Below are 14,804 nucleotides of genomic sequence, written 5' to 3' on the forward strand. Positions count from 1 at the left end.
AGTTGTGGTTAAATTTCCTGATACAATAATTGATTTTCAGTTAAATCCTGGATAGTTTGCGTATTATAAGAAATCAGATATTATTTTAGTCTTCAGTTTTATGACATGTGGGTGGAAGTCCACATTGCCACTCAGTTTCCACTGATATTTGGGAGAGAGAGGCTCCCTATGGGCTAATTGAGAGTTCTTGCTCCTTATTAAGCTTTTACTGATAGCACTCTGATTAGGAGAGAACTAGAAGCTTAATTACTTAGTGAATGGATATCACTGATACTGTTGGCTTGTGATATAGATTCTGACTCTTTATTAGTGGGATTTTTGGGGGGGCACCACATCATTGTTTAGAGAGGGGGGCACCACATCATTGTTTAGTATCTTATTATCACCCATTAGAGATGTAGATCCAGCCTTCCCAAATGATCTTTAGGTTTTATCCTATTTCCAATCTCTAATCACCATTCTTTAATACTCCATCAGGAGATTGGAGACCTCATTACAGCCTGGCAAAAGTAAAGGTCTCTAGTTGGCTTTTGCTGATAGGGATGGGAACATTGTCTTTCCTGTGATATTTATCAAGAACAGAGTTTTTTTTGTCTAAACACATACATACACATTCCTATGATGTCATTGTCTTCTGTACATAGAGAGAGCATAAGTGCTTGGGCATTTTTGGGTATGGTCAGAGCCCACTGATGTTTCTATTTTCCCAGTTCCTACAGCAGCTGGTCTGGGATATATGCTGTAAAAATATCTAGGAACCTGACTACCATGTTGATCAAGACTCAAGTTCCCCAGACAGTATGCTACTTTATCTCCAACGTTCAGAGTCTTACTTTTGCTTTTACATTCAATACCCAAGGGATGAATAGGGGGAAGTTCATCTACATCATTCACTTTTTTCTCAAAGCCCTCGATTCTTTTCTTTTAAAAAATATGATTGATGGGGATTTAGAATACATAATAATACTCTGAGAAGAACAATTTTTTCATGGCTTTTTTGTTTTTCAGCACAGCCAGTGGTGATCACAAATGCTGCAGAAAAGTATTCAGAGGACCATGTGATGCCAGGTAAAGCCTCCCATACACAATGGATGCCCTCAATCCGTTGAGCTACCTCTTTGTAACCAACCCCCCGAAATAACTTGGGCATTTTGTTTGCAATATCTACAAGATTTATTTTGCTGTGTTACATGATTTGCTGTAACATTTAGAACAATATTGGGTATCGATTTCTATAAGTAATATCCATTTTTATCCTTTCACATGATTAACATTCCACCACCATGTATGTTTGTTTCTCTTTTATAAATAGTTTTAAAAATTGTATGTAGTAATTTATTTCTCATATTGTACACAGAGTGAAAGAAATGCATTTTAAGTTACTTGTAATGCTTCCCTTTTCTTTATTCACAAATCAAATCCATCACCTACTCCTGCTGATTTTTCCAATTTAAATATACCTGATTTCATTTCTATTTTTTCACATATTATAATTTTGTTAAGAAGGAGCATGAAGAGAAAGAAATGAAGAGAGAAGTATAAAAAACAGGATGAAGAGGAAGAAAGAGAAGAAAGAACAAAGGGAAATAAGAGATAAAGAATAAATGACAGCAGCTTCACATAAATGAAACTGTGAAGGAAAAAAGAGACTTCATAAAGAATGGATACCAAATTGAAACAGAAAATGTAGGCAAGAAATTGATTTTAGTAAAAGTAATAAGCAGAAGGGATAAGAGTTATTCTTCTGACATTCAGCTACCTATGACACCGAAACAGACATAAAACTGTATAAGGAGAACTAAGACTTGTAATGCCTAAAGGCTCAGTAATTTCTATTCTAATTCTATTGTCTTATTCAGAATAACCAGTAATTTCTAATTTGTAGTCCCGTGACCTTGCCTAGGTAAAGAGGCACAAAGCCACATTTCTACAAGATCTTGAAGTCTTGCTGGTGTTTTCTCCAGTATCTGGGATTCTTTTTTCAAGAACCCACAATATCTACTGACTCCTTATTTCCCTTCTGCTTTCTTCCCAACAGAGTTAATGTGATAGTTGTGGTATAATATTGAAAAGAAGGGAAAATAAAACAAAAGTACAAACAAACTAAAAAATCAATTACTTTTCTTGGATCTGACAAGGAAACCAGGCTTCAGCAAAACACCCTACTTTAGGGAGAGACAAAACCAGAGTGTCAGGGATCTGCTGTCCTAAAGCAGAAGCCACTAAGAGCCATTAGCTTGCAGAAACACTTAGTTCCCATTAGGTAATACATAATATTCAGTTTTTAACAAAAAAGCATAAGGTACCTGAAAAACAAACAAAAAACCTATTAAGATCAAAGCAAGCACCATACTCAGATATAACAGCTATTTAAATAATTAAACAAGTAATTTATTATATTATGATTAATATGTTAAAATATTTAAGGAAAGAGCCATATAACATAGTATAACAGGTGGGTAATGTAAGCAGAGGAATTCTAAGAAATAATGGAAAAGAACTGCAAGAAATAAACACCTCATTAACTGAAATGAAGAATGTCTTTGATGAGCTCATGAGTCAACTGTAGAACCTGTGAGCTTGAAAATGCTAAAAAGATCTGTCCATTTTCTTAAACTGAAACACAAGCAGGAAAATACAAAATGTTCATAAATCATGCGACAATTTAAAAATATGTATTATATGCATAACTGGAATAGCAGAAGCAAAGAATGAAACAGAAATAAATATTGCAAATAATAATGGCTAAGAATCTTTCTAAATTAATGAAGTTAAGAAATCACAAATCCAGGAAACTCAAAACAACAAATTCTAAAAACATTTGACAAAGGTGCATCCTATTCAATCTAATGAAAACCAAACTAAATAGATCATATTGAAAGAAGGATAATCTTATAACAGAATAAATATTATAAATTTCTCATGTAACTGAGAAAATAAAGTAAAATATTAAAAGAAAAAACCATTAACCTCACCTTTTCTATCAAGGAAGTACGTCATTTAAAAGTAAAGGAGACAAGGCATATGATTCATTGGTAGAGGTCCTGGTTCAGTCCCTGGCACAGCACAGAAGAGGCACAGCAAAAGACCCACAAAAAACGCACTATTCCTGGAGCAACAGAAAGAGCTCAACAGGCTGAACTCATACTTTGCATACACAAGATCCCTAGAAGTGCATATTATTCCCTGAGCACTGCCAGCCCGAATGATCCCCAAGCAAAGAGCTGGGAGTAGCCCCTGAGACGCACCAGGTGTGACCAATATCCCAGCCCCAAAATTATTTCAAATAAACAACTGAAATATTAAAGTGAAGACAAGCTGAGAACGTGACTCAGCAATAGAGCATTTTTCTTGCGTCTGTGACGCCCTGGGTTCAATCTCCAGCATCATATAAAAATTATATGTATTTATTTAAAATTGGGCTGCAGCGATAGCACAGCGGCAGGGCGCTTGCCTTGCATGTGGCCAACTTGGCGGACCCAGGTTCGATTCCTCCACCCCTCTTGGAGAGCCCAGAAAGCTAGCTAGAATATCTCGCCTGCACGGCAAAGCTTGGCAAGCTACCTGTAACATATTCAATATGCCAAACACAGTAACAAGAAGTCTCACAATGGAGACATTACTAGGCCTGCTCAAGCAAATCGATGAACAGCGGGACGACAGTGCTACAGTGCAATTTAAAATAAATAGTAAAGAGGGCCAAAGATAAAATACAGTAGTACAGCACTTGCAGTGTATGTGAAAGGCTATGGGTTCAATCTTCAGCACCACAAAAGGTAAAAATACAGGAGAAGCTAGAAAAATGACTCAAAACGTTGAGGGGCATACTTCCTTGTTAGATCCCCAGGTTTGCTCACTGGCAGTATCTACCTGGTCTCTGAGGAAAATTAAGAGTGCCCTCCACCAAAACAACCGATGAAGAAGTAAAGACTTTCTCAGACAGACAAAAAATGAAGAAATTTATCACCAGTACATTTATCTCTGTAAAAAGTGTTAAGAGATTTTTGGGGGTATGGTGCTGCCAGCAGGTCAATCTGTATCTGTGAGGCGAGTGCATCAGCAGCCTGATGGCACCATCAGACTTTCAGATACCCCTAAATTACTGCTCTGCATTTGGCCAGACCCCAAAAACTTGGGGCAAAGTTTACCAAGAAAGTAAACGGCCAAAAGTTAGGTATGTGGGAGACACACCCACAAAGCACCTCCAGTCCAGCTATATAATTGGAGGCATGGCCTCTCTGGTTCCCGATCGAACTGCTTAATTGCCATGATCCCAGAGACTCCGAAAGGAATCTTGGAACCCAAAGGTTTTTGGCAGAAATGCATCCTGTTCTTGCAGTAGGTTACTGGTGCTGGGCTACTCCAGGTGGGATAGGTTTCGTGCCTTGGCCTGTTCCCCCTGGCAGCCCGGTGACCACCATACTCCAGAGGCCACTGGACAGTCAGGTTTGGGCCTGCAGTGATGAGACACGTGGGGCCTCACCAGATGGGGGTGGAACCGGCCCTTTCCTTCCCATCCCAACGAGACCCCGAGTCGCCGCCTACAAATGGCCTCTCTGGCTCCTGATCAAGCTGCTTAATGGCCATCATCCCAGAGACTCAGAAACAAAACTTGAAACCCAGCGGCTTTTGGCAGAAAATGCATCTGGACCACATACAAGGTGGCCACCGCCTCAGAGCTTATTGGAAAGCCAGGTATGGCAGGCAGTGACGGGCAACTGCAGTCTCATGGGAAGTGGGGCGGTACTGGCTCATACTTCATGCCCTACTGAGGTCACGAGTTGCCCCCCACCAAGCGGCTCTCCGGCACAGCCATGGCTCCAGAGGCAAAAGGACTTAATCCAGAGCCTGGCAGCTTGTGGCATAAAAGTGAATGGGCCATGCGTTAAACTAAAGTGCCATGCCTCCCTGGGAGGGTAAGGGTGTTCCTCCCTTCTGCCTCCCCCCACCCCCCGGCAGCAAGGTGGCCTCTGTCTCAGAGCTTATTGGAAAGCCAAGTATGAGCCGGCAGTGACAGGGAAACTTCAGTCTCATGGGAAGGGGGGTGGTACCAGCTCGCCCTTCACGCCCTACCGAGGTCACGAGTTGCCCCCCCCAAGCAACTCTCCGGCACAGCCATAACACCAGATGCACAGAAACCAATCTCATAATTTTCTGGCTCTTTGAAGAAACCTAAAATCATTATATGATTCTCATAACCAACTATAGAAAACAAAGTATTTCACAATGCCTTTTGAGCAGTTCTGATTGTTGTGGGGGAAACTCTGAACAATAATGGTGCATCTTTTGTTGAAATAATGAATGTAATCAATGTAGAGAAGAGTTAAGTAGAAATCATCTGCCTCACAAGAATTGGGAGGGGTGGGAGGGTGATATATTGGGGTTCTTGGTGGTGAAAAATGAGTACTGGTGAAGGGAAAGATATTTGATCATTGTATGACTGAGAATTAAACCTGAAAGCTTTGTAACTTTTCCCACAGTTATTCAATAGATAAATATAAGAAAATAAATAAATAAAATTATGAAAAAAAGTGTTAAGAGATTTTTAAGCCGAAGAAAATGACACATAGTTCAAACATGGAAATGCAAAAGACAAGAGCATTAGAGAGGGAATAAAGGAAGCCTTCCTTCAAAGAGGAAAGAAAAAATAAATTATAGAGGGTTGGGGATGCTTTCATCAAAGCAAATGTATGCAAGATATTTTCCATTACTAAACAAGTAAAACTGTTTCATTACTGAAACCAGAGAGATAATATAACAAGTAGAGTGTTTATCTTGAGGAGACTGACCTAGGTTTTATCTCAACACACATATGGCCCCTGAGCACTTTCAGGAGTGAACTCAGGGCACAGAGCCAAGAAGAAACCCTGAACATTGCCAGGTATGCCCCCCGTCCACGGCCAAATCTCATCATAAGTATGTACCAAAGGAAAAACTTTTAAAGATGGACTACATCATGGTAAAAAGTTAAAATTAACAAACAAAAGAAAGCATATTAACAACACTGTAGCACTGTCCTCCTGTTGTTCATCAATTTGCTCGAGCGGGCCCAGTAACATCTCCATTTTGAGACTTGTTGTTACTGTGTTTGGCATATCAAATATATCACGGGGAGCTTGCCAGGCTTTGACGTGCAGGTGAGATACTCTCGGTAGCTTGCCGGGCTCCGAGAGGGGTGGTGGAATCGAACTCGGCTCAGACAGGCCGGCTGCATGCAAGGCAAACGCCCTACCGCTGTGCTATCGCTCCAGAAATATTTAATATTTAATAGAAAATATTGCTTCAGATAAAAATTTCATTGCAAGTCCATGGAGATGTCTTAAAAGGCTAGTGCACATGTTTTTCACATGAGAGGTCTCGGTTTGAACCCTGGTACCAGTGGGAGGCACCACCTGAGAAAAATGCCAGAATTAGCCCTAGAGCACCACTGTGTGTGACTTAAAAACAACAACCAAAAGTTTACTCCATAAGGCAAACGGGATAAAATACAAATCATAATTTAACAAATGTGCAAAAATAATAAAATTATAGCATAAAATTATAGCACTGCTTTCTATGTAATTTATATTCTGTATTTATGTATTGTGATTACGTGCTGGGAAACTGATGATGAACAAAACCACAAGTATTACCTGCTTTCAGAACTAAGGGACCTCAGTCTAGCCAATGTAAACAAAACTGAATCTAATCAGTCTTGAGCAATTTTAAGAAATTTTGATGTCAATTTACATTACAAGCACAGGCAAATTAACATTTCTAGATTATAGCAAATTATTTTGGCATACCTTTCCTTGCTTTTGAATTACTGTACAATCTCCTTCCAGTAAAATCTTATTATCACAGCAATTAACATGCCATTAATAACAGAAAATTATCAGAAGAGGCAAGAGAAGGAAATCTTCAAATATGATGTCTCTGCTCAGTTTGAGAATGACTGTTTGCTATCTCACCAGATGATCTTATGTGAATTCTTGGTATCATGTCATAAAGTTCCACTTATTTTCACAGGAAAATAAAGAGGTAGATGTACCTGAATGCTCTCTGATACGGAGATATGATTTAGTTCCACGTGTTTTCAATGGCCAACATCACTTTAAAAATATAAATTACCTTTTTGAGAATAATGAAATATTAACAACAACCATAATAAGATATGGAGTTGAACTTAGATCAGCAGTGACATGTTTAAACTTAAAGCATTTCCTGATTTCAACCAAGAGTCACTTAATCATTTAATCACTTAACTTCCCGTTAGTCGTCGATTTGCTCGAGCGGGCGCCAGTAACTTCTCCATTTGTCCCTGTCGCGTGCTAGTGTAGCACAATGGCATCTGTTCGCTCTGGGAACATGAAGAGCCTCAAACCGATCGTTCATGATCTTGACGAAGAAGTCTGACCATCTGGTAGGTGGGCAGCCACGCGGTCTTTTGACATCCCGTGGAATCCAGTCGGTAACAGCTCTAGTCCAGCGGTCGTCTTTAAATCTCATTACGTGACCAGCCCATCTGATTTTTGACAGCTTGGCAAATGAGACAGTGTCCCTGATTCTTGATCGTCGACGGATGTCAGAACTCCGGATTCTTTCTCTCATTTGAGTGAAACGTGATATTCCAAGCATAGCTCTTTCTATTCTTCTTTGGGAGACCTGAATAGCGTTCGCATCCTGTTTGCGTAGGGCCCAGGTCTCTGAGGCATATGTTAATGCAGGAAGAACAGTGGAATCAAAGAGATGTGCCCAGAGCCGGAGGTTCTTCGTCCTCTTAGCTATTTCTTCAACGTTCTTGAAGGCGTTCCAAGCCGCTCTCTTCCTCCTGCGCAGCTCGGGTGCCAGGTCATTTGTCATGTTGACTTCTCGACCTAGGTACACATAGCTGTTGCATTCAGAGATGGTCGTTCCGTTGAGAGCGAATGGGGCATCAGGAACGAGGCTGTTTCTCATAAACATTGTCTTCGTAACATTCAGCTCTAGTCCTACCTTTCCACACTCACGGTCAAAGTCGGCCAGCATTTGTGCCGCTTGTCTGATGTTTGGTGTTATTAAAACAATGTCATCAGCAAAGCGGAGGTGGTGTAGTTGCCGACCATCTATCTTCACTCCCATTCCTTCCCATTCCAGTCATCGCATGATGTTCTCGAATGTGGCACTGAAGAGTTTCGGTGAAATGGTATCACCCTGCCGCACCCCTCTCTTGACATCAAGGATCACTTCTTTGTAGAATGGTGAGATCCTGGTAGTGAATCCGCAATACAGCTCACGGAGGATCCTGATGTATTGGGCTTGAATGCCCTGATTGGCTAGGGCTTCAATGACCACTTTCGTCTCAACAGAATCAAAGGCCTTCTTTAAATCAATGAACGTTAAACAGAGCGGCATCTTGAACTCCTGAGAAACCTCAATGAGCTTGGTTATCGTGTGGATATAGTCAATGGTGCTGAATCCTTTGCAGAACCCGGCTTGCTCGCATGGTTGTCCTTCATCTAGTGTTCTGCCAATCCTATTTAGGATGACTCGAGTGAACAACTTGTAGATGACAGACAATAGGCAGATCGAGCGATAGTTGCCAATGTCATGGATGTCTCCCTTCTTGAACAGTAGTACGGTCCTGCTCGTTTTCCATTGGGACGGAACCTTGCATTCAGACAGGTAGTGAGTGAAGAGCCAAGCCAGTGTATTGATGAGTACTGATGGCAGGTTCTTCAGGTGTTCAGGTCTGACCTTGTCTGGGCCGGGTGCTGTTTGTTTCTTTAACGACGAAATGGCGTGTCGGATTTGGAAGGGAGAACGTTGGGAACGACATATCCATCCTGTGGAATTTGGTATGTCGGCAAGTGGACATGGCTATTGAAGAGATTTGAGTAGAAGTCATGGATATTCTTCTCCATTGCCGTTCTGGAGGATGTGATGGATCCATCGGGACGTCGGAGGGCAGTCATCTTGGTCTTGTAGTTGGCGAAGAACAGGCGGGCGTTACGAATACTTTTTCCGGCTTCTGCCGCATCTACCAGTATTTCTGCTCTCCTCTCTTTGAGGTCTTCCTTGATCGCATCTCTGCACTGCTTTGTGAGCTTGGACGTTAGCTTGCGGTTGCCTGAGGCATGCGCCAAACCACGCTGGCGAATTAGCTCAAGAGTTTTCGAAGATAGGCGATTTTTTGTGGCTATCTCTCTCTTGGCGTTCCTTGCACATTCATGGAGGTGCTGAACCAGTCAATCGTATTCCTCGTCAATGTTGTCAACAATGGCATCTTCCCATGTTGCCGCAATAGTGCCAAAGAGTTCCCAGTTGGTGGTCGTTCTGGGAGTTCTCTTTTTGAACTTTGCAGCCCTTTCTTCCCACTCTGTGAAGTAGAATTTTGCACGAAGGAGATGGTGGTCCGATCTCGTTTGAAATTTTGGGACAACAGCGACATCGGTCAGGCAAAACCTTCGGTTGAATATGATGTGGTCTATTTCGTTGTGGAATCGTCCACCGGGAGACTCCCATGTCCATCGTTTAGATTCTGCCTTCTGGAACTGTGAGTTACCATGGATATTCTTGGTCGACATGATGAACTCAGACAGTCTCTCACCCTGTTCGTTCCATTCTAGGCCATGGGTCCCGATGTGAAGTTCTTCAGCTGATCTTCTCGGTCCTATCTTGGCATTAAAATCACCCACAATCATCTTGTAGAAGGTGTGGTCTTCTTTATAGAACTTCTCTAGTTCCATGTAGAACTTCTTGATTTCTCTTTCATCATAATGAGATGTTGGTTTGTAGACAACGAAGATAGAAACTGCAGGCAGTGAGCCACATCTATTCAAATGTAAACGTCCAATTCGGGTTATTAGGCATTCGAATGAATCAATGCTCAACCAAGAGTCATTGGAAAAATATTGGAGAAAGAATCTATACCAACTTTGCATGTGTGAACACACACTCAAACACATACACACATTTTCAATTAATATTTACCATTTGAAATTGCTTTTAGCACAGTGCTTTTAGCACACAGCTCCACAATTTTCCCATAACATATTCCATATTATATTTTTTTATTAGGCTGGAAAAAAGAACTCAGACGATTGTAACACATTCTTATTTGTGAGACTCCCATATTTGAGCTCTAATAGTAAATGATCCCAAGAGCACCTTTAGAAGCAAACTCCAAGTAACAAATTGAGAACAGGCCCTGAGTACTTCTGGTTTTGGTCCCAAAATGAAAAACAAATCATGAATACAAAGACAAAGTAAATTAAAAAATAAAATCCCTTACTAATTTCTTCAAAATCATGTGAATTTCTCCCACATCAAGTTGCCCAGAGTTTATTTACACAACAATTGCCTATTATTAATTTTGTTCATTATATCATCATTGAGATTTTCCCCATAAATTTCTGTGCATATCTACAATTATTTCCTTATGTTATATTATTAGAAACAAAATTATTAGGTTAAAGAATCCTGGACTATTTTAGAGTCATTATTTGATAGTTGGAAATGATCACTCTGGCCAAGAACTGGGTGCTGAAAGGAAGTAAAGTGATATACATGATACCTTTTCAGTAACAGTATTGAAAACCACAGTGCCTTAAATGAAAAATGGTGGTGGGGAAGAAAGAGAGAAATAAGTGTCTGCATAGAGGCTGGTTGAGAGTGAGGATCCAGAGGGTGGGAAACTGGATACATTGGTGGTGGGAAATGTATACTGGTGAAGGAATGGTTATTGGAATATTGTGTGACTCAAACTCAATCATGAAAAACTTTCTAAGAGTGTATTCAATAAAAAATTAAACTAATCGCAAAAGAATTTACAGAAAAAAATTATCAACACAAGTAACTTAGAGTGTTCATATACTTTGATAATACTGAGCCTTAAAAGTATCTCTTTCACAGGAATAGGGAGCTAGTTCAAAGTGGTAGAGTACATGCCTTGCATGCACAAAAGGCCCCAATTTTAATCCCCACTAGATACTCCACAATGAATTCTGCGTAGAGCACTGAATCATCAATTCTGAACTGAACAGCCAGGCATTTCAGCTATCTTCAAAACTTCTGTTCCATACAGCGTCCAGAAAAAAAATACATCCATATGTGGGCATCTAATTTATGACAAAGAGTCAAGGTCGTGCAAGGGAAAAAAGAAAGCCTTCAGCAAATCATACTGGGGAAAAATAGGGCATTCACAAGCAAAAAATAAAACCGGACTACCATTTAACACCATAGAGAAAAATTAACTAAAATGGATTAGAGATTTGGATATTAAAGGTAAAGGTAAAGGTAAAGGCCCTCCCGTTGATCGTCGATTTGCTCGAGCGGGCCCAGTAACGTCTCCATTGGAGACTTTGTTGTTACTGTGTCTGGCATATCGAATACTCTCGGTAGCTTGCCGGGCTCTCCGAGAGGGGCGGAGGAATCGAACTCGGGTCGGCCATGTTGGCCGCTTGTAAGGCGAACGCCCTACCCGCTGTGCTATCGCTCCAGAGATTTGGATATTAGGCCCCAAATAATAAAATACATAGAGCAAAACATAGGCAATACCGTCTAAGATCTTGTATTCAGAGATGCATTTGGAAACAGCTCTACTGACAAAGGAAACAAAGCTAATGAAATTTCATCAAATTAAAATTTTAAAAGGTTTTAAGAAGAGAGAAATACAAGGGTCAGCGAGATAATAACATGTAAGGTACTCGACTTCCAACAGCCAACCTAGGTTTGATACCTGACATCGTATATGGTTCCTTGAGCCCTGCCTGCAAATCAATCCCCAGTCCCATATGGTTCCCCAAGTCCTATCAGGAGTGATCCTGGAGAACAGAGCCAGGAGTGAGCTCTAACACCTTTGGGTGTAACATGAATATTGGGCTTGAGATACAGCACAGAGAACTGCAGCACTTGTTTGGCATACATAGGGTCCCAGATTCAAGCTACAGAAACAACCCTCCCCACTTCAAACTGCCAGATGTAGTCCTGGTATTTCCCTGAGCACTGTTGGGGAGGCCCAAAAGAAAAAGAACCGTGACACTACATTAGACCTAACTATAACTTCTTTATTCATTTGTTTTTATTTCTAGATCCTGTTTTTCACTTTTTAATTATTCTATAATAGGCATGAAAGTTTATATGATCGTTGTGTTTAAGGGATGCAATATCAAGCCTCTTCACACATACCACATCCACTATGAAAGTGAAAATATTCCTCCACCACAGTGCACTGGATCCCCTCCCTTTTTCATCTTCAATCTCCCTCCCTCCCTCCTGGTCTAGTAAACAGATTTGTAGTCTGAGTCTATGTTTTACCCTATTGGTATTCCCTGTTCTTGTGTCTTGTTTCTTTCCTGTATAGGAATGAAATTATCAGATATTCTTCACTTATCTTTTAATTGATTCTGAACCTAGGCATAAGAGGACTACGGTATGCAATAATTGCTTACTGCCACCAATGATTGTGAACTACCAAAATAATGTGCACTCTCCTTACTGAATTTGTATAAGTTTCAACAGTTAAGATTCTATGTGGAGTTTGTTTTTGATCAGGTGCTCTTAAAACAAACATTTGAGAGCAATTAGTATTGTATCTAAACAAGAAATTATGGCAACAATTCCTATTCTCCTGGATGAAGGAGTCTAAATTGTGAAGGACTGGAGTTACTCAGTGTGCAGTAGGTGCGTTGCTTATTTTTTCAGGATGGTGAAGAACAAACATCAATTGGATTTGTCTTGGCTATGTAAGTCCTAGAAGGGTATGACTGAAAAATCTCTTTAATGAGATGAGATGGTTAATCTTTATATGGAGCATCTGAATGGGGTCCAGCTATTCAATCAGATGCATGGAAAACTTAAAAGAGAAATTATATACTAGTGAATTATTTTTTAATAAATATTCTATTTTTCTTTATTTTATCTCTCTCTTCCCTTCGTTGCTGTTCATATTGTAATTACTGGGGTTTGCATATGCATACTGGTCAAGATACTCATCCAGGGCTCACACACTTAAAATCCAAGGAGTCGTACTGTTGCATCACTGGAAGTTCTATACTTAATTTTTTGAAAAGTTTCCATACTGTTTTCCACAGAAGCTGATTTATAATTCCCGTCAGTGAATAAGGGTTCCTATTCCACTTCATCCCCACTAGTACTGGGTGTTTTAACGCTTTTTCATATGGGTCATTCTCACAGGCGTGTGAACTATTTATTGAGCTGTAAAAAGCCTTTCCACAAAAATTGTAGTCTGACTGGCTAGAGCCAAATTACAGCTGGTAAGGTGCTTGCCTTTTACATAGCCAACCCAGGTTTGATCTCTGCCACCCCATTTGGTCTCCTGAGCACTGCCAAGAGTGATCGCTTAGTGCAAAATCAGAAGTCCCTAGCACTGTCTGGTATGACCCCAAATCAAAAAATAAGATAGCCCAAAAACCCCCACAGAAAAGTCTAATAGGATTTTCTCATTGACAAATTTTCTGAAAATTTAGATCTGTCAGCTTTAGCTCTATTTTCTTTTGCTAGCCAGCTTGTACAGTTTTGAGACCTTGCAAGCTTAAATACTGTATTATCAGCTGAAGGAAGCTTTTTCATCAATCTAGTAACAGCTATCTATAAAATAACCATAGTCAATATTATTCTTAATGGCGTAAAACTGAAAGCATTTCCGCTGAGATCAGGCACAAGACAAGGATGTCCAGTCCCCGTGCTTATTCAATATTGTATCATAAGTCCTAGCAACAGTAATCAAGTGAGAAAAGAAAACCAAAGGGATACAAATTTGAAGAGGAAGTCAAATTATCCCTACTTACAGAAGACATGATGGTATACATTGAAGACTTTAAAGAGTACACACAAAAGCTCATAGAAACAATAAAACGATAGAGCAAAGTGGTTGGCTACAAGTCAATAAACAAAAATCGGTTGCATTCCTATATACAAAAAGTGAATCAGAGAAAAACGAGATCAAGAGTCTATTCCATTTAAAATAGTCTCCAAAAGACGTCAAGTACCTAAGAATCAACAAGAGTTAAGAGATTTATACCATGAAAACTTCAAAACACTCAAGAAAATGAAAAGGATGTTAGTAAATAGATTAACATTCTGTGCTCATATGAATTGGAAGAATCAATATTGTCAAAATGATCATCTTACCTAAACTATTATAGAGATTCAATGCAATCATTATCCAAATTCACACAAAATTCTTCAAGAACTTGTCACTGTCACTGTCCTCCAGTTGTTCATCGATATTTGCTCGAGCGGGCCCAGTAATGTCTCCATTTTGAGACTTGTTGTTATTGTGTTTGGCATATTGAACACGTCATGGGTAGCTTGCTAGGCTTTGCCATGTGGGTGAGATACTCTTGGTAGCTTGCTAGGCTCTCCGAGAGGGGCAGAGCAATCAAACCTGGGTCTGCCAGGCTGACTGCGCGCAAGGCAAATGCCCTACCACTGTGCTATTGCTCTAGCCCTTCAAGAACTTAGAACAGTCAAATATAACTCTTTTTATAAAACAGCCCTCATAATCAAAACCATACTGTAAAACAAGAAACTGGGAGGCATCTTCCTAATTAATTTGAATCCATACTATAAAGTTATAGTAATCAAAAACAGCATGGTACTGGAAGAAAGACTCGCTGGCCAATGGGTCAGAAGAGAATATCCAAGAATAACCCCCTTACATCTGGTCAACTATTTTTGACAAAGGACTGAGAGCATGAAATGGAGTAAAGATAGTCTCTTCAACAAATGGTTGAAGAAATTAAAGTTGGATTCATATTTTACACCTTTGCGGGTAGGGCGTTCGCCTTACAAGCGGCCAACATGGCCGACCCGAGTTCGAT

Source organism: Sorex fumeus, unplaced genomic scaffold, assembly GCF_029834395.1.
Source record: "Sorex fumeus unplaced genomic scaffold, SorFum_2.1 ptg000065l, whole genome shotgun sequence".
Classification (NCBI taxonomy): Eukaryota; Metazoa; Chordata; class Mammalia; order Eulipotyphla; family Soricidae; genus Sorex; species Sorex fumeus.